A 26,740-nucleotide genomic window follows, 5' to 3' on the forward strand; every position below is an offset into this window, starting at 1 on the left:
AGTACTCCATACTTACATAAAGCTTAAATCATGTGATTTTTGAACTGTTAGCAGATGGACTAATTGGAAACCAAATGATTCGTGGTATAACTGATAAGATGAAAAAGGCATTGTGAGCAACAGCCTTGACTTTGCAAAGAACAGTGAGTATTTGCAAGGTTGGGAAAAACTGCACTTTTCCCTCAATGAAACTGTTAATAAGCAGTGGAAGAACTGAAGTGTAGCTAACTAAAAAAACATATGGAGCCATAAAGACAGAATACATTTGTAAACAAAAATGACAGACCCAGATTTGATAGTAACAAATGCAGAGGTAATTGCAATATAAAGCCAAGGGGTCCAGCACAATGTGTACATAAAATATACTACCATTTTGCAAAAGCACTTCACGTCAGCACAAATTTCAAAGTATAAAAGCAAATGATGTTCATGAACATACCGCTGAAGGACAAAAATCAAATGATGATGCAGAAAGAGTGATCTTTGTTGAGTCACTTAATTAAAATGACCAAGGAAGGTTCTACAACAAAATGGTGTGTAAAAAGAAAAGGAGTACTTGTGGCACCTTAGAGACTAACAAATTTATTAGAGCATAAGCTTTCGTGAGCTACAGCTCACTTCATCGGATGCATTTGGTGGAAAAAACAGAGGAGAGATTTATATACACACACAGAGAACATGAAACAATGGGTTTATCATACACACTGTAAGGAGAGTGATCACTTAAGATAAACCATCACCAGCAACAGGGGGGGGAAAGGAGGAAAACCTTTCATGGTGACAAGCAAGGTAGGCTAATTCCAGCAGTTAACAAGAATATCAGAGGAACAGTGGGGGGTGGGGTGGGAGGGAGAAATACCATACTCTGAAACATGGGGAAATAGTTTTACTTTGTGTAATGACTCATCCATTCCCAGTCTTTATTCAAGCCTAAGTTAATTGTATCCAGTTTGCAAATCAATTCCAATTCAGCAGTCTCTCGTTGGAGTCTGTTTTTGAAGCTTTTTTGTTGAAGTATAGCCACTCTTAGGTCTGTGATCGAGTGACCAGAGAGATTGAAGTGTTCTCCAACTGGTTTTTGAATGTTATAATTCTTGACGTCTGATTTGTGTCCATTCATTCTTTCGCGTAGAGACTGTCCAGTTTGGCCAATGTACATGGCAGAGGGGCATTGCTGGCACATGATGGCATATATCACATTGGTAGATGCGCAGGTGAACGAGCCTCTGATAGTGTGGCTGATGTGATTAGGCCCTATGATGGTATCACCTGAATAGATATGTGGACAGAGTTGGCAACGGGCTTTGTTGCAAGGATAGGTTCCTGGGTTAGTGGTTCTGTTGTGTGGTGTGTGGTTGCTGGTGAGTATTTGCTTCAGATTGGGGGGCTGTCTGTAAGCAAGGACTGGCCTGTCTCCCAAGATCTGTGAGAGTGATGGGTCGTCCTTCAGGATAGGTTGTAGATCCTTGATGATGCATTGGAGAGGTTTTAGTTGGGGGCTGAAAGTGGTGTGTGTGACCATGGAAATAAATGAACAAAAAATGAATTTCAAAATAGATACTGGAGATGAGTGCAAAGAAATCACAGCAAATATATACAGAAACATTAGTGACTGCCTAATATTAAAATAAACTAAGCTAGTTTTATATAGCTGGGAAATGAGCCCATGGGGCAAAGCCACGCTGGCATGTCTGGGGGCAGATACCACTCAGTAAAGCTTGAAAGAGTGGAACAGACAGTGTCGTATGTAGAGTTGAAGAACAGTCTACAAATACGGATGCTCAAATACGGGCTCTTTAAAGAACATGATGAGGTGTTTAATGGACTGAGATGAATTAAGGATATAATACAACATATGAGAGAAGTCTCGGTAAAGCACCAAGAGACATGCACCATGTTTACATGTGAGAGATGAAGCAAAAGATGAAAATGACCAAACAATAGTTAATTATTGCTTGAATACAGACAGCAGCTGAATTAACAGTGTGGTCACTGGAAAAAAAAGTTTTAAATATATGTGTACCTATCCAAAAAGTCTTAATAAGGCCATCAAACTCTAGAGTTCTAGCCTAGCAGTTTTCAACTAGAGGTCTGGGGCCCCCTGGGGGCCGCAATCAGGTTTCAGGGGGTACACCAAAATAAACTGGAGAGCAGGGCCCATGTTAAGACTCCCTGGGGCTCAGGGCAGAAAGCCCAAGCCATGTGGCACTGAAGCCAAAGCCTGAGCAACTTAGCTTTGCAGGGCATCCTGTGGTGTGGGGCCACAGCCAGTTGCCCTGCTTGTTACCCCCTAACGCCAGCCCTGGTTATTAATCTACTGGATATGCACAAAAACAGTTGTTGTGGCATAGGTGGGCTGTGGAGGCTTTCATAGCATGTCAGGAGGAGGGGGCTCAGAAAGAAAAAGATTGAGAACTCCTGCTCTAGCCCATAAAAGTAGATGAGGAAACCATGTCTAGACTTTAAAAGCCAAGGTATATTCAATTCTGGATGAAAACTCCATGTCTCACATCTTCTAATCTGCATTGAGGGAAGGTAATTGTTGATGCTTTCTTAATTTGGGGAGAACACAACCCCCCCCCAAAGGAGTTTGACCAGACCCAAGAAAACTTGAAACAGTTGTACTAGAAGAAAGACCACAAAACAAGGAGGCCTAACGTAGAGATTCATGGGCATGTTATCACTAAGTAAATTGATTACTAATTTGTTACAATTAAGTGTGACCACACAGCTTGAGGACAGTACAGAATGGCAATAGTATGACTGGAAAAAGGAAAAACTTCATGGAATTAAAAAAAAAAAAAAAAAAGTTACAGAAGCATCCGTACTGAAATATTTTGAGATTAACCAGGAGCATAAGGTCGGAGTAAATGTAAGTTCATGTGGTTGGAAGTCTAGAAATAATAAAAGCGAAGAATGGTAGGAAATGGAATTTGAAATAAGTGCAGCTCAAGAACTATCCAATTCTGTAACAAAATTCGATAAGCTCAAATAAGAAACAAAAAGTGAGTCAAGCCCAGGTTTTTTCAAGCATAAAAACTTACTGGGATATGGAATTTCTGTGTAAAGGATGTTATGTCATAATACCACAGCAAGAGGTCATAAATGCAAATCACAATCTGAGTACAGAAAAATGCAAGAACAGAGGCTGGGATGTCATGTTGTGGCCAGGCACTCATGCTGCCACTGAAGATAAGTTTTTGAAATCTGTAATAAATACAGGAAGCAGAATGCAAAAGAGCTGCATGAAATTTCTAGTCAGCTCTGGTCCAAGATTGGACAGACAACACATCAAGTAACAATGCAATAACGTATTGTGTATTGTACCTGTTCACCATGGGATTCAATGAGCTAACAATGGATTATGGCCCGCAATTCATGACGCACTCATTTCATTGGTCCTCTTTGATATATCCGTTCAGTCACACCATGTCAAGCCCTGACTATGTATTATCAATGGGTCTAGTCTCTTACCAGTACAGTCCTTTTTGTGTAACCCTATACATTACACAGCTTCTTTTACAGACTGCTCAAGCAAGTTCTGATTGACTTTGTCCATGGTAGTACACAACTACCATTATCCTTAGGGATCAAAAACCTAAGGGAGAGGCACTTGTCTTGTACTAAAAAGCACAAGACCCAGAAATGAGAATCCTGTCCAAATGGTATTGTTGGATAGGTAGCTCTTGTGCTGGTGAAATACCCTTTTTGTCAGCTTAAAAAGGGAGGTGTTTCTCTCTTATTATTAATTAGTATTGAGGTGCAGCAGAATTCCAGACAAATCGCAGAATTGCTATCCTGTTCACTTTGTCTTGGAGTATTTGAAAAAGGCCATCTTTTGTCTTTTGGATTGTGAGGCAGTAGACTCCTGTAAAGGAAATCTGCAACGTGTTGCTGCCTCTGGGAAGTCTGTCAACATGCTTTCTGCCAACTCTTTGCTGAAGTTAGATATTTTAGCTTCTTGCATTGTAGCCTCTAGCCATAGGGGCTGAGAACAGAAATGCAGTCTCTTAGGTCACCTTCCAATCCTAGAAGCTTCACTTTAGGTACAAATACATGCACTTTCTTTTTCCACGATTAAAACTTAGCTGAAACTTTCCTACAGGCAGAAGCTACGGTATGACACTTGCAAACCTGATATGGCTCTACCTATCTGTCTGTCGTGGTGGTGGTGGTTTTTGTTTTTGTTTTTAAAAAGCAGGATTAATCAGTCTGTCTTCAGCTAACTTTCACTCGACTTGAAATTGTCCCTCTTCCGCACCTCCAGCCCCTAATTTCCCGCCGCTCACCCTCCCACCTTGCCCCGAAAACACACCTACATTTAAGTTTGCTGTGTTCCAGGAAATACCATAAATGAGAAGAAAAATGTTAAGTCAGGCGCTATTATTTTTTTCTTTATTGGCAGTAAATTTGACAAAATATCTTCCTCTGGTGGATTCTATTCATGTATGTTAGCACTGACAAGGGGATTTCCTGGCCTTAGAAGAGGAAGGAACTGTAGCTACTCTGAAATTTTAAATGGTTCCTGTAATGCCTGGTCACTCAGTGCAAAGTTTTGACATTGTGTATTCACATTTTCATCTTAATCCTTTTACTGATAGGCAAACATTTTAGATTTTGGGAGTATTTAGAGGGGCAGTAGGGAGAACTCCAAAATTCCTTGCTATCTGTTGTGTTTGCAACTATGGTTTTCATATGCAGTATGATATTTACTGTGATAAAAACAGAACTAGGTTTTTATTTGCAGTCTTACTCTGAGGTTTTGCTGTCCTAGAAAAGATTGTGTATTTGTTTTGGCTTTTTTGGTGTCCTAGAGAAGAATAAGTAGCCTTTTGCCTGCATGCATTCACATACATGTGCGCACGCTCTCATTCTTTCTCTCCCACGTGCACCAATACACAAAAGGAGTTTGTTCTTTCTTGTGCACAGCCAAAAGAGGCCGGGCACTGCTGTCTTCAGCTCAGTGGAAATTGGCAGTATCCCATCTCCTGTAAACAACAGTCTGATGTCAGCTCGTGCAGTGGTGATAGCAGTACAACTTGAGAGATTTTCAACTGGCCAAGCTGTTGAAAGCCCGTCGTTGGCTTTGATAATCTCTGGCTAGACTTTAGAGGAGTTGGTGGGGGGAAAAAAAAAAAAGATTGGTTAATGACAGAAATCAGAGAGCAATTCCTGATAACTTTGCATGCAGCAGAGAGGTGATTTTAAGTGCTGTATAAGAGTATTTTGAGTCTGATCTCATTGTATGTAGTAGTCCTTTCTGTCAATTCATGCTCTAAAATATTTACTGCTTTCTAGAGTTGACATGATTGTACTGGAGATTGCAGCACAATTAAAGTACCATATAACAGGCAATCAAGCAGATGATGAAATCTGACTTTCCCATTGTGTTGAATTCAACACTTATTCGTTAAAAAAAAAATTATTACACATATTGAATCTATTTCCCCATGTTAAGTATCCTCACACCTTCTTGTCAACTGTCTAAATGGGCCATCTTTATTATCACTACAAAAGTTTTTTTTTTTTTTCTCCTGCTGATAATAGCTCATCTTAATTAATTAGCCTCTTACAGTTTGTATGACAACTTCCACCGTGTGTGTGTGTGTGTGTGTGTGTGTGTGTGTGTATAAATCTTCTTACTATGTGTTCCATTCTATGCATCGATGAAGTGGGCTGTAGCATATGAAAGCTTATGCTCTAATAAATTTTAGTCTCTATGATGCCACAAGTACTCCTGTTCTTTTTGTGAATACAGACTAACGTGGCTGCTATTCTGAAATTTTTCATTATAGTTTTAATTCTTAGTGTTTTTTGTTTTTTATTTAGTCTCGATATAGTTCAGGGAACTGAACCTGACATCTTAAGCTTCTAACTAAGGGTCTATATATTTTATAACTTTATATTACCAGTATAAAGAATATTTCTTCCAACTGCATATACTACTTACTTGTTCATACCCAAAATTTAGATACCAGTACTGTAATAAAATGTAGTCTTTGATACAGTGAATGGCTAAATAAATAATGGATAAATCAGGCTGTAGTGAAGTGTTTCAGGGAACCTCCAACAGTACGCAATGGTTGGAAACCAATAGATTACCTCCCTTTACACATGATCTCCTTGTGAGGTGGGGGAGTGGGAACTGTGAATACTTACTCTAGTGTAACACTACAAATATTTTGATTGCACAGCTAATGAAGCCTCTATTGTACTTCTGAAATAGAGCCATTGGGACTTAAATTTATTAACAGCTGGTTTTCCTCATATCCAGACAGTTAAAGAGACTTTGCTATTCTTCAGTTTTACCACTGAAAGCTCGTTTGCATTATGAACATACAATATTCCTGTGCCAAAATCCACAGCTAAAAATGAATGGTTTGTAATTCTGTTGTGCTGGTAACAGTGGGAGGGTCAAAACAAAACATGAAAAATCACGTTACTGTTTGACAGAAAATCAGAATATTATAGCAAAAAGTTGACAAACTGCTAAAAACAACTTTTCATGATTAAAATACGAGCCAGAAAAGGACTCTCAGTAACATGCTAAAATATTTGTATTGTAATAAAAGAGCTTCATGTCTGCATTATTCCTTGTGCTGCAATGGAAACAGCTAAAACGTACATATTCCTTGTCAATTCTGTAGTGAGAGTTTGCAGAATCTGTAAAATTCCAGAGGAGAATGAGAACAACAGTAAACCTTTCAGTTTTCTGAATTAAAAAAATGTTGAAATCTCTTTTTAAGGGTATACGTGAATGGGGTTAGTAATACAATCTGGCTTTATTTGAGGGGGAAGGGAGGGAAGAGGAGAGAAGATAAGGGGGCCATTTTTTGTTAGGTGTTTTTACAACCATCAGTGCACAGAGTCCTAGATCACTTCCTAAAGAAACTACTTGGTATAGGATGAAAACAACCATAGGGTATTTCCCACACATTTTATAGAAAGAATGTAAACCAGGGATTGTGTAGGTCTCAGAAAGGAGGCAAAATAGTGCATCTCTTAAACCTGGAAGAGCCTTAGCCTACTGTTGGCCAGACGATTCCTTGAAATCAGTGTGGGTAGAATGTACTCAGCACCCATGCAAGGTTTTTGGCATGTGGTAGTAGGTCTGGTCCTTCTTGATTTATATGTAAGCCTCAGATTATTTAGATAAGACAAAACAATTGAAGCCTTCAAATAACCCTTATGTTGTAACAGACCTGTAAGTGAAAGATAACCCAGTTAAGTTAAGAATGCTCACAAGTAATCCACTTGAGTAAAATTCATCCACCCGCCTGAAGCCCAAATATTTGGACTCTTTGCAGGTGGAGTGTAGAGGGGCTGCGGGGTGAAATTCACCCCTCTCAAACCAGAGCAAGTGAACTGATTTGCTACACGCTCCTCTGCACTAGCTGGGAGCCTCTGGATCCATGTAAATGTGGATCCTGGAGCAGGTTTGTGCACCAGTCTATTCAGGGCCAGTATGTAGCCCCTTTCTGCTCATGTAAGGGATGTGCAGGTGATCTCTCGCTTGGAGTGTCGAACACAGCACAGCTCAGTGAGACTTTATGGGCATGAGAAATTTACAGACATGTTGCCAAAGTGTAAGAAAAAGACATCCCCCTCTGACCTCAGGTCAAAGAGGACAGGATACATCCTGGGCAGTTGCACGCTGTGCTTGGGGTTCATTGCCCTGCGTCCACTGTCATTTCTGTCTCTTCCTGATCTGGTGGCATATTGCTATATTGTGTAATCGCAGTCTCTGCTGTGTGTCTCCGTTCTCCCGAGGTCTGGAACGGTTTTTGTACTTACACCCACAGAGGGTGAAATCCTGACTCCATTGAAATGGATGGGTGTCTTACAACTGACTTCTGTGGGGCCAGGATTTCACCCAGAGTTTCCATGTGAGGCATAAGTGGCATAGCGGGCCTTGTGCTGGCTCTCTGCAGCATGCGTCAGTTTCCAATATCGGCTAGCGACAAAAGCACTTCAGTTCTCAGGCGCGGCCTCACTACTGACCAGATCCGGCTGTCTGTTCTGCAAAGGGTGGAAGAAAGAACCAAATAGGGTGGTTCTCCTCTTCTCCCTAGTCCCATGCATAAATGCCAGGGTGCTATCCTGCTTTATCTTCTTGCCCACTGTGACAAAGTTCCTGTTCTACCTTGGTGGGTCTTGCGCTTATTGGCAGATTTGCTCGCCTTGGAGCTTCACGGCAGCCCTAGGCTTCGCCGTTTTTTTCTGAACCCACAGTCCAGGTCGACTCCTCCTGTGTCTGACCAGGAGTTGGGAGGATTTGGGGGGAACCCGGGCCCGCCCTCTACTCCGGGTTCCAGCCCAGGACCCTGGAGAATGCAGCTGTCTAGAGTGCCTCCTGGAACAGCTATGCAACAGCTACAACTCCCTGGGCTACTTCCCCATGGCCTCCTCCCAACACCTTCTTTATCCTCACCATAGGACCTTCCTCCTGGTGTCTGATGATGCTTGTACACCTCAGTCCTTCAACAGTCCGCGTTCTCACTCTCGGCTCCTAGTGCCTCTTGCTCCCAGCTCCTCACACGCACACCACAAACTGAGGTGAGCTCCTTTTTAAACCCAGGTGCCCTGATTAGCCTGCCTTAATTGATTCTAGCAGCTTCTTGATTGGCTGCAGGTGTTCTAATCAGCCTGTCTTAATTGTCTCCAGAAGGTTCCTGATTGTTCTGGAACCTTCCCTGTTGCCTTACCCAGGGAAAAGGGACCTACTTAGCCTGGGGCTAATATATCTGCCTTCTATTACTTTCCTATAGCCATCTCGCCCGACCCTGTCACACCACTTAACATGCTGGTCACACAGTGCAATTTAACGGAGATATGGGCTGTGGTTAATGCACACACTGTCAGTGGTAATCCTGAGCTGGACACTTACAAACCAGTCCTGTTCCAAGGAACAGTAAGACGTGTGTTGCAGCCTGCTTTGCCAAGACTTCCTGCTCTGCAACTGCAAGATGGCTCTTGAGATGGCTGCACTGCTGGCCCCACTCTGGGATCTCTTACCCTCTCTATATGTGGTTCCCCCAGGTAAGGATGGCAGTTTGCCCTGTTTTTGTAACTAGGGTTCATTGCTTATAGGCATCCCCTCTTATATCATGCAGCACATTAGACCCAGCTTATGGGGCAATGGTCCCAAACTTGCCCAGCAGAGTTACAGAGTAATGTTAGTTGATTATGAATTTTTTCTATAACCTTCTGTTTTACCAAGATAATTCTTTTAAAAAATGTGTCAGATTGCTTTATCTGTTTTCAGTGTCTATTTGCTTTTCAGGAAAGATGTGGACAAGTTGGAGAAAGTCCACCAGAGAACAACAAAAGTGATTAAAGGTCTAGAAACCATGATCTGTGAGGAAAGATTGAAAAAGAATTGGGTTTGTTTAGTCTGGAGAAGAGAAGATGGCGAGGGGAGGGTGAACATGATAAGTTTTCAAGTTCAGAAAAGATTGTTACAAGGAGGAGGGTGAAAAATTGATCTAATTAACCACCGAGGATAGGACAGATGCAATGGGCTTAAACTGCAGCAAAGGAGACTTAAGCTGGACATTAGGAAAAAATTCCTAACTGTCAGGGTAGTTCAACACTGGAACACATTACCTAAGGAGGTTGTAGAAGCTCTCATTGGAGGTTTTTAAGGCCAGATTAGACAAACACCGGTCAGGAATGGTCTAGTTATTACATAGTCCTGCCCTGAGTGCAGGGGACTGGACTACATGATCTACTGAGGTCCGTTCCAGTCCTACACTTCTATGCTCCTATTTGTCATGTAGCTTAGCTATTTGTCATATAATGCCAGCTCCAGTGTTAAAAAGTCATGGATCAGGCCCCCAGAAATCATGAGAATAATTTAAAAATCCTGGAGCTATTCATTTTAAAAAAAAGATTTGTATTTGCTTTTTGGTGTTTGAGCTTTAGGGTTCCAATTTTCAAGCTTTTCTCCACAACCATAAGGGCTAGAAATTAATGTTGTTAAAAATGAAGTGAAGTTTTAGATTCTCATATAATCACTTGACTCCAGGAGGTGGGGCTTTAAGACAAACATCCAGTATTGCAAGAATGGCAATCAAACTGCAAGAGCTGGCAATCCTGCATGAGACTGCCCTGGTATCTGCCTGGTAACTGCACTGGCAGTTGAGTGAATCTCTGCCATGATCACTTTGCGGGAGAGGTGGTGGTGGCTGGCTGGCTGGCATTTGGCTCTCTGTTCTTCCATTCCCTTGCTGCTAGGCCCGGGAATTCTTCCTCTGTCTGGGACTCTGACTGTCTACCTTCCTTTGGGCCCTTGCTACCTCGGCAGCCTACTCAGATAGGGGTGTGTGTCCTTTTCTGCTCCCTTGAGCATAACAGTGTGAGGAGGGAGAGGCTCACAAAGATGAAGAGTAGGTCTCCAGGTCCACCCCACTGAGGCACCTTGTGCTGCTTGTCACAGTGAGCTGGCAGGGGGAAGGCTAAACGTAGAAAGAGAAGGAGAACAAGGTGACAGCATCACAGGTCATAACGGACACCGGGAGTGGGACTCTTGCCATTGGAGTTCAGGTGTACTCAGGGTTCTATTCTGAGAGCTACTGCTGCTCCAAGCACTGGCTCAAGGGAGTCCAGTGCAGCGGAGGGTAGTTCGCATTAGCTTTTGCTGTGGGTGGGTGGAGGGGTGGCTTTTTTTTTTTTTAAAAAAAAAAACCAGTTTTTCTTTCGTGCAAAGCTACAAGGGTAGAAGGAGGGCCAGACGGGGCTGGTGAGGTTTAAGAAATCTGCAAGGAAGACACCTACGCTTGCAAGCTGTCTCCTGGCCCTAGAAGTGCTACAGACCTTCCTGCTGCTGCCTGCCTCTGCTGCCTTAGCCCTGTCACCGACCACACAGTCATCTCCCCTCTGGTGTTGGCCTTTACTGGAGAAGAACCTACCCCTATGCAGCTGAGAGCTACAGAACTGAGGAAGGCAGCTGCTATGTAGAGCAACTAAGCCCTCCTGCAAGTATCCCACCGTCCCTATAAATATCATGGCCTCCTTTTGCCCTCCCCCACTCCGTTTTTTCCAGTGGGCCACAGAGTCTCCCCTGCTGCAGAGCAGTAAGTAGATATGAATTTTCTCCATGCTGTCACCCCGCCTCCCACCTTAGCCCTGACAGTAAGGCTCCATGAAGTACCCTATCCCAGCTCCAAGAGAAGGTCTGTGCAGCCAGGTAATCATTCTTGACCTTGATGGTGGAAAGGATCTCCCTCTTGCTCGCCTCCAGATCTGCCCTTTTAAGGGCAATGGCAGGCACAGGAAATCTACTGATCTCCCTTGGCGGGGAAGCCACAGAAGTCAGACTGGGAGGAAGAAGTCAGGAAGGCAAACCGGAGGGTGGGGAAACTCAAGAGCAGAAGGAAACAGCGTTTTATGGACCTGTGCAGCACAAATAGGAATTTGAATAATTTGACAGCTAGGTAGATCGTGCGGGCCCTTAATGTCTGTGTGATTGAGCAAATGGGTGGCTGATTTTATGACTAGTGTTAACATTACTGTTCAAAATCTCACAGCGCTCAGTTGAAACTCTTGTCTCCTCCCCTGAAGATTCACTTATTTCTGTTGTAAAAATGATCATGCTGATTTAAAATGGACAAATGTGTTTTTTTTTTTCCTTTGAAGCAATATTGAGGCAGGACTTTGAACCCATATCTTAAAAATAGGAAAGTGTGACAACACGGGCAATTTGAATGAATAATAGATGGGGGGGGGAATTCAACAAAGGAAACAAGTTGCTGCCTCTTCACCATTTTTCTTTCCCTTTCTGTGAGCGACAGAGAGTAAGCGGCAGTAACAGCTGCTGGCCAAAGCTTTTTACTTCCTTTCTGCTGTACTCGTCTCAAACACAGGGCCCTGCTGAGGGAGCGAGGAGCAGCATATGAAGTGCGCCAAACAGAGGGTGTGGTTTCACCAACCAAACACTTCAGTAGAAAGCAACAGAACTGCTTCTGTGATAACACACACTCTCCAGAATGGGGGGGGGGGGCTTTTATTTTGTTGTTTTAGGTGGAGGGTGGCTCTTTGGTTGGTTGAAAGGGATCAAGTTTTTGTTTTTTGGTTGTTTTTTTTTTAAATCGCACATTTGCCCAAAAATATTTTATCTACTTTTGCTACAAGTAATATCCAAATTACTGTAACTGAAAGAGATCAGAGGGAAAACCTTTTCTTTTCTCAGCTTGTCGACTTCGTGAATTTTGATAACGCTTTGGTGGCAGCTAGTTAGTTCCACCCTTTGCTCTGTTCTGTTTTCTTGTTTGTGGGACTCTTTCACGTGGCAACTGGTAGAGAATTTTTTTTTTTAAATAGAAATATTGTGATTGTAAAACCACAAAAATTGGCAGGGGACAATGGGTGCAGGTATAGAGCTGAAAGTAATTTGTAAACTCTTCCTCCCCTCCCCCACTTGGCTCGATTTCAAGTGGACTGTGTCCTTTCCAGTCAAGTTAAAAAGTGTCTGTTTCAACTACGTTTTGGCACAAAGTTGCAGCTTTATTTATTTTATTTTTCTGTTTCTTTCTTTAAAAAAAAAAAAGGATTTAAAAAAAACTTAAAATGTGGGACAAGGTCACTTTTTCATGTTGTACAACTGAAGTCAACAGGAGAAGCTTGCGTGGATCTGAGGGCAGAATTTATCCCAAGCTTGTTAGTTTAACTCCAAAATAAGTAGTGATCTTGCTGCCTAGACAATTACTATACGGTACATCTGGCACACTGGGGTGCGGGGAATAGCCATAGAGCATTCTGCTTTGGCTCTGTAGCTTTTTTTAGCTTGAAATGTTAATGTGTATGTGCTTCTGATGTGAAGTTACTTGACTTTTTTTTTTTTTTTTTTTTTGGAAGTTTTTTTTCCCCATCTTAAAAAGAAGAGGCATCTTTTTCTTAATCGCTCCTTTTCCCCCCAAAATTACCCCTGTATAGAATCCTGTTGTATCTTTCTTCTAAATACATACAGCATGTGTGTGTGACAATGATGCAGGATGGCTCTGGTAGAAGAGAACTATGCTGGGTTTGGTTTTCCCTCTCTCCTATATTTTTGTATGTATGTTTTAGGAGGATACATTTTCTGATAGACTACATGATCAATGGAAGACAAAACTCCAGAGTTTCTTGCACTGTATTCTGACACAGGCACTGGGTCTAATTAAAAGCAACCCAATGGACTGAGGAATTGAAAACATTTAATTGATAAATTCATGGATAGCAAAAATCTGAACTTTATCTGCAGGAAATATTAATGAAAGAAAAGCTGAGACTTTATGTGAATGCCCTTTTCTCCCTGGGGTAAAATGCCAGACATAGTCACGTTGAGGTCATTTCGGAGTAACCTCCAAACACCTTTAAGTAGCTGAAAGTACAAAGATTAGAAAGCAAGTTGCTGTTATTGCTATTGTAAAATTTTCTTTAGCAGTTTCTGTAACTGTTTAAAGCTATCTCCCTGACAAAGTCCCATTATTAAAGCTTTGTGACTATGACTCCATGGGGTAAATTTTCAAAAGAGTTGTTTGGGATTTTAGCTATCTGACTCTCATTGGCTCCAAAGGGAATTGTGCAACTAGAATCCCACATAATTCCTTGGAAAATGTACCTGCAAGAGTTTGTGCCATCTCAAATCAAGACAAATTTGCAGGGAGTGCAGGAACTGTCAGATGACATAATGTAACAGCGATCATTTTGCTAGCTGACACATGGAACTCTCATAAATGAACTCATTAGCTTTTACATAAAGTTTTAGAACTTCTGAATGAATTACAGCTGGAAAAAACTGTATCTTGTGCACTTTATTTATCTGGTTTAAATGCATTTGTTTGTCAGTCATACATGCGGCAATCAGTCGCGTTGGCAATTCTAACAAAAGTAACTAATATTACGCATTTATAATGAACCGTGCATCATGAAGGATCCTAATGCACTTTGCAAGCTATTCATATACACATACAGAAATCATTTCACTTGCTAATGAAAAGCATCCACATTAGGGTGGAATGCAGCAGCTGTTTAACGGTACACCAACATATAAGAGTTTAGGATAGGAAGTGGAGAAGTTTATTGTAGCTATTTGAAAGTGTATGGGGAAGTTGAGTAAACAGGTTACCTAAACTGAGAGAGGGTCAAGACACCTGAGCTTTTTCTTGCAAAAAAGTACTGCTAGATCTTTAATGTTCAGGTAGTCAGGATATGGTTTTCAGTATCTCATCTTAAAAATACTCATTGGCTCAACAATACTGAGTCAGAGGGAAGAAGAGTGCTATGATTGAATCACTAGCTACTCCATTTCCTGCAACACTTGGATTTTTCTCTGAAGGTCTCTCTCTTTCATGTGTTGACCCAATCTCACCCTGCCCAGCTTGCAAGAACTGAGGAGATCACAGCCCAAGGTATGGCTGTAGGCAGTAAAAATGTAAGGACTGACGTTGATTATATCAATGAGTGAGAGAGGTTATGCATGGATGCACTCTTAATAAATGCTACAGCCAAATCCTTTCAGTCCTTCCTTTTTTCATCTATTATCAATAAAACATTTATTTTGATAATGCCCAGTTTTAAGTGACCGTGAAAGGAGCCAGATTAACCAAGGACTTTGGAGACTGAAGTCCTCTGCTTACCCACAGAACAAGTGTGGCCCAGGCAGCATCCATGTGAACTGCCCCAACATGTCCTGCCAGTATACCTCAGCCTTAAGCTGAAGTGTCTATCGCTGAGGATAAGGGATGCTTAGTCTCCAAATCCATTCATACTTTGGCTGTCTGATTGCATGCTGCTAGCCAGGTTGTCCAGTAGTGCCAGCTGTAGACGTGAGTTCTGAGACGTTCTCTGGGGCAAAAATTGACTTTGAATATCCTTAGGGAAAGCCAGCAACTGGGCTTTGGTTTCTGTCTGGGTTGGATTCAAACAGGTGACCTGGTGTTCTATACTGCATTTGTGTCCCTTAAGCCATCCAGTCCCTGAGGGCTAGTTCACTTTCCATTTTTGTAGTTGACTTAACTTTGCACGGTGGATCAAATTCTGTCCTTGGTTATAACCAGGCAGTGCCTTTGATTTGAATATAAATGAGGACACAGTTTGTTCTTTTTTTTTAGAAATTGTTTGGGCACAGGAATATTTGTAGTGATATGAACTTGAGATGTATGTTCCCACTTGAAATACACATGCTTTACGCTCCTGCCCCCTCCCCCAACATGCAAGGTAAACAAGCAATGACTAATGCAGAGGGAAATTTCTGTTACAAAACCTGAAACTGGACAAAACTTTCTGGGCTTTGGCTTTCGTTACAAGGCCTGCTGATCTTTGGCAGTAATTCGAGTGAACTTGGGACTTGTTAAATGCAGTGTCTGTTTCTACTTTTGAACCAAAACCAGGGAAAACTCAGAAGCTTCATGTTCAGCTTTGGGTTCGCTCAAACTTGCAAATTAAAGCAAAACTCAGGTGGTCTGAAGCTGCTGAGTTTAGTGCTGCTCTTGTGACCACCAGCCTTTGAAATAGGAGCTTTATCTTAATAAGATGATATTAATCTTATGATCTTTACTTTGAAGAGATCGTAAAGGGGATGGGGTTGAGGGGATGGGCTGAAAACGGGGGTGAGATCCTGGCTCCATTGAAGTCAATTGCTGATGACTTCAGTGTAGCCAGGATTTCATCCAAGAACTTTCTCAAGGAAAGATGTTTGGAGGAGAGAGTGTGTGCGCGTCACTGTCAGGGTGGGTGTCCAATTCTCCTTCACCTAATCACAGATACAGGTGCATGACTGTAAGTCTGCCATCGCCCAAGGGTTTTACGCAGGATAATTAGTTGGCAGTGCCAAGACCCAGAGAAAAATAATTAAGTCCCTATAAAAATAACTTGCAAGCAACATTGAAATAAACCGGTGACTCTAGTTATAGGTAGTGAGTACTCTGTTTGGTTTCAGATGGCAGAAACTGAGTATGCTGATGAGTGTTAATCTACAGCACTCATCATAATTTTCTGTGCACCATCCGGGGAGGCAAAATTCATTGCCTCTGTGCTGATCAACTCGTAGAAGTTGGAGAGGGGTGAAATGGGATTCCTGTGAGCCCGAAGAGCAAACACTTCCTCTAGTACTCTTAAACTACAGTCCTCTCCAAACTGCGTTGTGAAGGGCTCTCTTACTGTGCCTCAGGAGCCAATTTAAACAAACTTCTGAACAATTGTAATCACAAAATATTTGCATAGTGCTAATCCTTGTCAAAGTATTTTCTTTTTCTTAGTAGTTGGAAAATCAGATAAGCATGTTAAATCAGATACATGTTGAATAAGATTGTCAAACCACAATATATAAAAATGTACATTATCTGTGTGCTGTAAACATCTACTTTTGTTGGCGTGCTGCACAAAGTTAGGTCAAATGTTGTGTTCCAAAAAGCTGGCTAAGTCAAAACAATTCTCATAAAAGTATTGTATTTCATATGGACAACATTTTTTACGTTTTACTGACCTTTCAATTATGGAGTGCTCAGAATATGAGCACAAAGGATGTTGTTTGTAATTTTAAAATGGTTAATGGTTCATTTACACTTGGGCAAAAAGATCCCTCTGTGAAGAACCACATTGGTTTATAAAGCTCCAACCTTATGAACACTTCTAGGCTTGCCCATCTATGAGCAAACCTTTGACATGGTTGGTCCACTAACTCCACTAATAACCAGCTTCATGATTCATTTTGTACTGTGTTTTGCAAAAACTAATGTGCAAAATCCTCAGTTTCTAAATGCTCAGCAAGAAGCACTGGGTATCACTGGAAATATTCCTTCAGATTAAGATTCTTAGGCTTGATTTAAGATGAATCCCTAATATTTAATGCTTATTTGTTTTACATTTACAAAATGCTGTGCAAACATCACTAATTTGTAATGTCTCAAGGAGCTTTCAATTAGCTTCCATGAGACTGTACTTTCTCTTACTCTTTTCCGTACTATGTATGCCCTGATGTTCTTCTTTCTGCTGCCCTAATAGGACACCCCGTTTTCCTACCTTCCAAGTAAGATGAGTGTTTTTTAAGGGAAAATGTTAATTTTTACATCACCCAACAATGTTAGGCACCTCACAGAATAAATAAAAGGATTGATTCCTGCTGTGAAGAATTTGAAGTCTGATTGATTGAGACAATAAGGAGCGAAAGAATGGGCTTGTGCTAAAGGCACTACTAGACTGGGACTCTGGAGACCTGAGTTCAGTTCCCAGATCTGTCACACACACTTGCTGTGTGAACTTGAGCAAGTGACTTAATTTTTCAGCCTCAATTCCCCATTAATAATAATCCCATTCTCCAACCCTTTGTCGTTTCTGTTTAGATTGTAGGTTCTTTGGGGCAGAGATTTTCTCATCGTGTATTTGTAAAGAACCACATCCTATAAGACAGCAGGAGTGAGTATGAGGGGGATAGTTCGGTTGTGCTCACATCTTGGAGATCCCACTGGATTTCTAAACGGTGTTTGTCATTCGATAACGCCTTATCTTGGGAACTAGAAAATACAGTCAAGAGCATCCCTTCAAGTGACTCTCTTACTGTTCTTTTGCCCTGTTGTTGCTCCAGTTTCTGACCTATATTACATAGGCACTCTCTCATTTAAGAGGGCATAACTTCTGCACAGGCTGTCTACTTGCTTTTGCTGGACCTGGCATCCAGATGCAGCAGGATGATTTTGATGGTGTTCTTGGGTCTTACTGAGCCATCTGTTGGTGTCAAAATGGTACAGTGCCCTGCACTCTGATCTCTTACTTTTATTCCCTTCTCAAAAGATTTCCTCTTTTTTAGGATGATGTATTACTTCAGCTCTGCCTTGTAAAGGGACAGCTCTGTAGCTAACTTGCTTGTTAGAATACAGTTTGCTGGTGGCTGCCTTTACTGCAAAACTAACCCTCTATAGAAATCCATTGTTTCCAGTGTACTGCTGTTGGCAGAGGTGTTTGCTCCAACTTCCTAATTTTAACTGTTTTATTACCTTATTATAAATGTGTCTTTTAGTCTTCCTTTTCCTTTACTCCCTTTTATCTGAGCACAGATCACATGATACCAGGCCTTAACCAGCACCAAGCAACTGCTGGTCATAATGTGCCGTCAAATGGCACCATTCCCAATTTCTCCATAGCTGGCAATTCTCCTCCTCCTCCTTCTCCTGCTTTGTGGTGGTTTTACTCCTGTAAAGCTCTGTTTTCCACACCTCTTGCCAAGTGCATTTCCTGACCATGGCCATGTCATTCACTATTCGCCCCTCCCCACCCATTTCCTGGCCTCACTTTTATTTTACATCCCTCAGTAGCAGTAGTCAGCATCTGTTGGGGCACCCCACCCAGTGCTTCCAAGTATTCTTCCGAATGCAGTAAATCCTGCTGACCATTGTGTTCGTGTTGCATAGATCTAGAAATTTTCAAAGCTCTGTTTTTTTTCCTTTGATATACACATTTTACAAATAAACTGTGATTTGAAACTGCATGTTTTGAACTGTTTTCAAACGATATAACCTTGATACAACAGTGTTTTTATAAAAACAAGCATTTTGTTAGTCTGATGTATCTACAAGATTCCAGTCCCCAGCAGCAATTCTAAATATCCTGGCATAAATGGCCTGATAAAATACATTCATATTGTTTTAAAGATAGTTCTGCAGATGAACTACAAGTAGACCATCTCTTTCACAGCACCATCCATTTTCTATTGCTTTTTACATCTGGCCCTACGTGTAGAAGATGCCTCATACCAAGATTGAAGTTGTTGTTTAAGTGCAACTCCTGTGACAATCTGCTGGGCATCTTATTGGTGCATACCCCTCTCCGTCACAGGCTTCCTGTTTAAGCTGGCGGACTGGTGCTTGTACTGGTGTCACCAAGACTGGTTGTCCTGGGGGACTTTGTGCAGACAATATATTTAGCTCAGTGACCTGGCATCTCATGACTTTCATGTCACTCTTGAGGTCATCCCGTGTGACTGTTGATTCTAATTGTGTAAGTGGATACACTCTGGACCTGATTTTTACAGTATGATGCTGGGGGTATAAGGAACTTGCGTGATCTGAGCAGCATCTCTTCCAGCCCAAGCTAAAAGCCTTTCCAGCCTTCTGACCGTGCAAAGGGCCTGCTGTGATGGTCTGCTCTTGAAGACTGATGGGTCCTAGTGAGTTTAGGACATGCTGCCTCTAGACCAGGGTGTTTCCTGGTCCACAATCATCCTCTAGGCCCAAAAGGGCCCCTCTCCCTGAATCATCCTAGCAGCTCATCATGAGTTTCTAATGAACTGTGACAGATGAAGCAGGAGAGGGGTGTGTAGAGGCCATGCATTAAAGGAAATGTAATTGCAACATGGGACATTTTTACCATCCTGTGCCATGAGGATACTTTGTTTGGTGTCCTGAAGGGTTCGGTCTTGCTCTCTTGCTGATGTGTATATGTGAACATCCTGAGGGCTACCAGTGTTATCGATATACTGACCACGTTCCTCTTTCTGTCTCCATCCCATCAGGCCCAGTTTGAGCTTTTCCCTGCTCACTTAGTGTCTGCCTAAGGCATCTACCTAAGTGGAGTGTCTGGTGGAGATGGTGACTTGCATGAAATCTGGTGGGCTTTGGCACCGCCCAGGTAAGAGGGAGGTGAAGCGTGTTGGCAGAGGAGAAAGTTTTGAGAAATTTGCAGGGTCAATGAGTGCACTCCCAGGTGATTTATCTGCCTACCTGTTATCAAAGGGGATCACAGTCACTTCTATTGGATTCCCACACTCTAGTGACCCAGGGCATGCCCCTCTTCATCTTTTGGCTGCCAACATTTTGCAACATTTTCTGTCAAATGCGGTCTTGCCTCCCTTTCTCAAGGCCAGACTACGGCAGGGCACTCTGTCCGGGCCTGTCCCGGAAGAGCTCCTATTTAGAACACAGCTGCCCACCTTGGGAAGAGGGTGTGTTGGCCAGAGCATCTTACACCTGTCCTCCATACTTTACTTTGGCTGCCAATCTATGTCTGGTAAAAATTCAAGGGACCAGTTATTATGGTGTGTAAAGCTGTGCATGGTCTAGAATCTGGCTCTCTCAAAGATGGCCTCTTCGTGTATGCTGCCATCATACCACCTGTGCTCAGCAGCGATCTGTCTGCTTTGTTTTGTCCCAGTAGGAAGCTCACGGAAACTGGGTCCAGCGTGTTCTCAGCAGCTGGCATTCACCAGAGACCCATCTGAGCCTGATTCTGGCTATATTTGTCCAGGCCTATAAAGAATTTTCCATGAGTGGCCTTCTGGCTGTTCCCCATTTCACAGAAGTTGGCCCAATAAATACAGAAGGAAAAGGAGTATATGTTCCCTGGAATGGGGAAAATGCCTCTCTTTATCTAAATCATGTAAAATGGATCTAGACAGTCACCTTTTATAAATCTATGTAATAGCAAATCTTAGCTCATATATCCATGTTCAATAACCTTGAGAATTTAGAGGAGCAGTGCTTTGCAGAAACCAGCACTGTGGTATCAAAGATTTAGATTTCTGGCTACTGATGCAAGTAAAGTTTAGGATATGGGTTCAAATTACACTGCAGGGCAAGTCTTTTTTTTGCCACAGGCAGGGGGTGAGAGTATTTTGGAAATCATGCTGGAAACAATAGGACTGCTTCTGTGTTACATGCAGAACTGCTATCATGGCACCACAGTGAAGATAGACACAGAATATTGTGTAACACTTTAGCACTAGGAGACTGGGATGAGGGTTGTTTGTTTTTTTTTTTTGTTTTTTTTTTGTTTTTGTTTTTTTTATGGTTTGGACCATATCTGAATAAAGAGATTTGTCTTGTGAGCCATCTCAACTACAACAACTGTCTACATAGCAAAGTAATATTAGGAGAGTGTGTCTACATTTTAGCAGTCTTTATTTTGGTCGGTCCCATCTGGGGAAAAAGAAGTTGCTCACACTGTGTCTACTCATCATCTCTTCTCCAATCTACTCTGTGATTCTTTCCCTTCTTTCTTGCACATGCTTCTCTGTTACTCGACCACATTTTTCTCCTCTCTTTGGCTCCATTCTTCTTCATCTCTCTCAAGATGCTGCCCAGTGACCTGGCCCTCTTCTACCCCTTCTCCCCAAGGCAAAATATCTTGCTACCTCATTCCTTTCTCCCTGGTTATTATTCCTTTACTGGTGGTTAGCCGCTCCAGTCATACTAGTGGTGCCTGAGGGCAGTGCAGTTCTGCCCTCTGATGCTCTTATTGGAGACAGCCAGTCTGCTTCCTCCTCCTCCTTTTTCCTCTTGCTGCTTTTACTAGTCTGCCAGCTCTCCTTTGCAATGAAGAGCCTTGGCATCTGTAGAAGCAGCTGGAAATGAGATAGAAAGCCAGCAACATGTGACCAGCCAACACTCCACAAACCACAGTTTGGGACCCAGCATGCTAGGATACCCTTGCCCTAATGTTTAGTTCAGAGGGAAGGCTTTTATTTTTCGTTATTAATTTGCATAATAAACTCCTATTTCCCACCACACTGACAAATGTAAACATTTATGATGATCCATGATGGTCTCACTAGAGTAAGTTCCATATGCACAGTAGCTTTAGTTTTAGAAATCTCTCAGCTGTTCAGAAAAATGAAGAGATCTGCCAGACCTGAAGAAGAGCTCTGAGTAGCTCAAAAGCTTGTCTCTTTCCTGAACAGAAATTGGTCCAATAAAAGAGATGACCACACCTACCTGCTCTTTGATATCCTGGGATCAACATGGTTATAACAACAACGCTGCAGACGGAAAAATGAATGCTCTTAAACTTTTGTGGAAGAAGGTGAAATTATATCATCTTTGTCTTCCTCTGAATTTGGCCTTGCTTCTGTAAAAGATGATCTGCTTGCATCTTTTGATGGCTTCAGATGACTGTCTTGATGCTGTATTAACTAATTTTGGGCTTTTATCAAATGATCATTGGCTGATGGTGCACTAATTTACTTTTCCTTCACTCTGTGGCATGCAGAAATTTGCCTCCTGAGCTAAACGTAAACCTCTGTCTTTAGGAGGAAGCGATCAGTATGCTAATCTCAAGAACTACCAAATTCTCTTGACCCATATTGAACCATTTTTCTGTTCTCCTATAGACCTTGAGCCTAAGTGGGAAGGCCCTATCAGAACAGAGGGAAAAAGATACTCTTGCTACTATTACTTTAGAAAAAGGTAATCTGACATCAAGAATTATTATGCTGGATTCAGCAGGATTGTGGGGCTGTGCCCCTCCCTCCCAAACCTATTAAATCATGTTGCCATCAAAAGCCTTGCAGCATGTTACAATAATGCTTGGCAACTTGTATAATTGTTTAACTGAAATTACTTTAACACAACACTCAGCAAGAAAGATTCTCCTTTGGAGCATGCGACTACACCATATCTTTCACCAATGCACAACTGTCTGTGGAAGCCAGTCATTTAGATTTATATTGCAAAGTATAGTTACTGTAAATCATTACAAAACAAAACATATACTTTATTAGGGAATTAAAGTTTCCAGTTCTATGAGAGGGTACATAAAGAAGCAAATGTGCGTGAAGATGCCTTGATTCGCTTACACACATGTACTGAAGGGATTTTTTTTTTTTTAATTTAAGACATTTTTGTAGGGATCTCAACTCAGCCTCTCATTTTACTCTTGCAGTCAACTACAGGAATAGTTTTTGCAGAAGCAGCTACTGGCAGTTAGATATCTAAGTCTCTGATTTGCAACATTAACTAGCTAGTTGTAGCTACAACAGCAAAGCTGGGGAGACCATCTTTAAAAATATAGCACTTGAAATAAATTCAGGGAAACTTAGGCATTACTAGAACCACAGTATAAGAGACAGTGGTTGGCAGCCTTTGCACACACATCTGTGTGTGTGTGTGTGCGCGTGCACACGCATGTACCTATCACAGGTGTTAAAGTCCATCATAAAGCAAATATAAGAAAGTAGCATGGAGATTTCTGTCCCTAAACCTTTGCTGTGAAAGAGCTTTCACATTTTCCATTCCTAATTCAAGAGCTGGAATGATCACGAACGTCAGGTATCATATTACAACACAGAGTGAAGACATTTGCTCGCAGCTTCATCAGCACACAGTACATTCACACAGCCATTTTTGTCTGCCCCTCAGTCCATGTACATATGATGTAAGGGAAATAGTGCATCTTTTCTATAAGTCTGTCCTTGGGAAGTATGATGTCTGAAAGGGAAGTTCATGTCAGATTTTCATGGAGTTTGGAGGCAAAGTGCAGTACTGGTACGTGAACTGGGGAGCCTTATTTTTGTTTCGCAGGGGACAGTGCAATGCTTTTTAGAAATTTTGTTACTACAATGTTTAACCGACAAGTAAAAAAGTCTTTGATAAATAAAAATGTTCAGCTGAAATAATTTGAACTGATCATGTGTGAAAATGTGGGAGGACTGGTACCTTGAGACTGGTAATCTGATTTTAAACTCAATGAGCATAGTCTAGATACTGCATGTCCTTGCTTGTGATGGAGGGTTTGTCAGAGGCATTCTTAGAATATTCTTTTTTTTGGGCGGGGGGGGCGCACTAATCCTAGTCTGAAGATTATCTTCTGGGACTGTCAAATATGGGGCCCAATTCCTGTCTCACTTAAACATGTACTTTAAGGAGAGTTGCACCTGTGTGAGTGAAGGCAAAAATAACTCTGATCCTGTGTTTGTTCCCTCTTTATTTTCCTGTCCTCTTCCTATCCTCCACTTGTCGCTCTCTATTGGTATATCTTTCTTGTAATCATTTTCAAGGTAAGTGTATTTCCTCAAGCTAACTTCATCCTTTTAAAATGTTCGATGGTTTCTTCTGTCTATAAAAGTCTTTCTTTTTTCCCTTTTATTTTCTGAATTAGTCATGTCCTCCCTCTAATTCTTAACTTCAGTGTGTTTTTTTTTTTTCTTTCATTCCACCCACCAGTCTTCTCCCCTCACCCACCTGTCTTACTTCACCTTCATATCTCCTCTAATGCCTTCTCTTGGTCTTTCCTCCACCAGTGGTTCTCTTCCCTGACTCTATCCCTGCTGTCCCTTGCATTATTCCTTCTCTTCTGTATGTTGGTGGCTGCATGGAGAGAGAAGGGAGCAGTAGCTTTTGGGGGGATTGTAGTGCTCCTGAAGGGCAGGCCAGGCTCTGCAAGCCAGCCTGTGAATCGTTCTCCCTCTGCACCTTTTGATGGAGGGAATTGGCGAAGTCCTCGGTGTGGGTAGGTGACAGAAGAAAATCTGTGGTGCAGGCATACTGGCAAGGCTGTGAGGAGAGCATCCCTGGGAAGTATAGTTATCTGCCTGTGTGTATTTTGCATAGCCTAAGTATTGCAAGCAGGCATTCTCTGCACAGCTGGGGTCGCTCCTAGCTATTTTGGTAATCCAGTGAGATGGCTCTTTTTGGGGGAGGATGGTGGGGACACAAATTTAACTCTCTGATTTTAAATGGACCATTATCCATGTGGTTGGGACTATGAATGACTTGTGGGGGGGGAGGGGAGGTTGTTTTGTTGTCCTTTCGGCCCTAGCCTTCCGTTCACATTTTGAAGGCTCTTTTCACAATGAAAAGAGGTAGAAGCTTTTTTTCCCTCTTTTATAATGGAAAGCTCAGATCAATGTTAGAGGGACCTGGAAAACCATGGGACTCATGGCCAGAGACCACAAAGGGTGACTCCAGGCACAACCAGTTACCCAGGGAATTTTCAAAGAGTTGAAGTGGTGTTTTTAATGGTATACTTCTTGGCGCTTAGTTGACGCTTCCAAAATGTCAGTCCCTAAACTATAGTCATTCACGATGCCTGACTGGTGTATTAAGAAATTCTGTGAACTACATTAACCCTAAATATGAAACAATATAAAATTGTATATAATGTGTATATGAAAATTATAACCTAGATGATTTGGACAGTTTTATATACTATCACTTCATCTGCCTTCACATCTCTCCTGAGTAATTGGTATGTTCTTTGTGTGCAAACTGTATGTGCAATATATAATATGCACAGACTACATTTTATGCAATATTAAATGCAACTTGTACAATCTCCCCCCCATTCCTCCCCCCCCCCCCCCCAGTCAGGCTGACATTCCTCTGATGGGCCCCTGTGCTGGCAGTGTATTCCAGAGATAAATGAAGCCCACAGCATTTCTGTGTAAAAAACAAAATGTAAGAAGTAGTGTTCTGTCATTTCCAGTGTTCCCAAGACTGATTGGATCAAGCTGTTTTGGATTTTAAAAAAAGAACGGAGCTGAGCTTTCTCCTGCAAAGCTTCAGCTAAACAGTCCGAAGTTTGGTTGACTTGCTTAAAAGGATCATTTTAGCAATGCATAGAAGTAACTCCTGGTTCCTGGTGGAAATAGTAGTGATGAAATATCAACTAGACAGGCTCTTCTTATGGGATTTCTGACATCAGCAGAAGCAAGAAATACTAGAAACTTTGTGAGACAGCCCCTTTGCCTAGGTGATTTCCACTACAGTTCTGCAGACATAAAGCTTTTAGGGAGAATGGTGTTGAGATTTGGATTGCTTTCTAATAGATATGCCATAGCACAAACAAGTTATGGGCTTGATGTACAAACTGTGAGGTTCTGTGGCCTGTGTCATGCAGTAGGTCAGCACAGAAGATCATAATGGTGCCTTCTGGCCTTATTAATCTCTGAATATAGGTCGGCCAGACTGACAGTTCTTATGCATGTTTGTGTGCGCGTGTGCACGCGCGCAGGGAAGGGAAGCACAAGCAGCCTTGCCTTCCTCCCCCCTTGTACGGTTGATGCAAATGCCTCTCGCAATTGCAGAGCACAAGGACTGGTCCCTCCCTATGCTCCTGGGAACTGCATCCCCATGCTAGCCCCAAAGGCATGGAGGCCATGCACAGGGGCTGGGGTGGTGGTGAATGGATAAGCAGGATATCATGTTCCCCAGTATGCTGGGCTGGCTGCTCATGAGAGGGTTGTGGCTGAGACACATCCATCGTAGAGCACCCCCTGAGGCCATGTGATTGTGCATGTGACAGAGTGGTGGTTAAACGTTCTGGTTTGACCTTAGGTGTTTATCTGCACGGAGCTTTCTGAGGTTTGCCCCAACTAATGTGGTTCCCACCTGCAAGGTAGAAATGTCACTGTGGAATTGCTTGTTCCATGAGACTGCGAAGGAGACGGGTGCTGGATGTGTCCCTTGAAGCATAATTTTCACTTTGACTTCCATACCAAGGGTGCTCATTTTGCAAGCAGAAAGCCTATCTTAAGTATTCGGAGAGTGCCAGCCATCATACTTTCTAGGCACAATGATGTATTTTTCTAATAGCCAGCCCAACATCCTCATCATGGATTCGGAAAGCCACGCTAGAGTCTGTCCAGCTCTTGACATTAGCAAGAAAGATTCTGCAGGCCAAATCCTGCCCGCTGTTCCAATCAGTCTCTTCAGTGGGGTTGCATGGCTGTCAATGAAAGTAACCTCTGAATAGAACTTCCTAAACACCTGTTGGTGATGGACAAGTTAGAACACAGAATCTGGCTCATTCTCCCATAGCTGCAGTGGTAGCAAAAAACCTGTGTTGAAGTGATCAGCTATGGTGAGACACACAGAGGAAGCATCTGTTGAGTAAGAGGGTGCCTTTATTTTATTTTTTAATTTATTTAAACATAGTCGATTTCCAGGGTAGAACTGCGTTTTAAAATGTAGCAGCCTTTTGTACATCACTCTGACTACGCTTCCAGATGCCGGGGGTGGGGGTGTCACTTTTCGGTCATAGTTATTTACTTACA

At 42.2% G+C, this 26,740-nt stretch overlaps 1 protein-coding gene across 4 annotated transcripts in view; it reads left to right on the forward strand.

Annotated features, from left to right (window-relative positions):
• SERTAD2 (SERTA domain containing 2) overlaps positions 1–26,740 on the forward strand; it is a 99,358-nt gene that overhangs the window by 18,250 nt on the left and 54,368 nt on the right. Inside the window, exon 1 of one of the 4 annotated variants that reach the window (XM_043512024.1) lies at positions 22,804–23,231. The exons of the other annotated variants lie outside the window; for them this stretch is intronic. The gene's annotated coding sequence lies outside the window, so the exon portion shown is untranslated. Of the gene's footprint in view, positions 1–22,803; positions 23,232–26,740 lie in introns of those variants that run through there. 4 annotated transcript variants of the gene reach the window in all.

Source organism: Dermochelys coriacea, chromosome 3 (genome assembly GCF_009764565.3).
Source record: "Dermochelys coriacea isolate rDerCor1 chromosome 3, rDerCor1.pri.v4, whole genome shotgun sequence".
Lineage (NCBI taxonomy): Eukaryota > Metazoa > Chordata > Testudines > Dermochelyidae > Dermochelys > Dermochelys coriacea.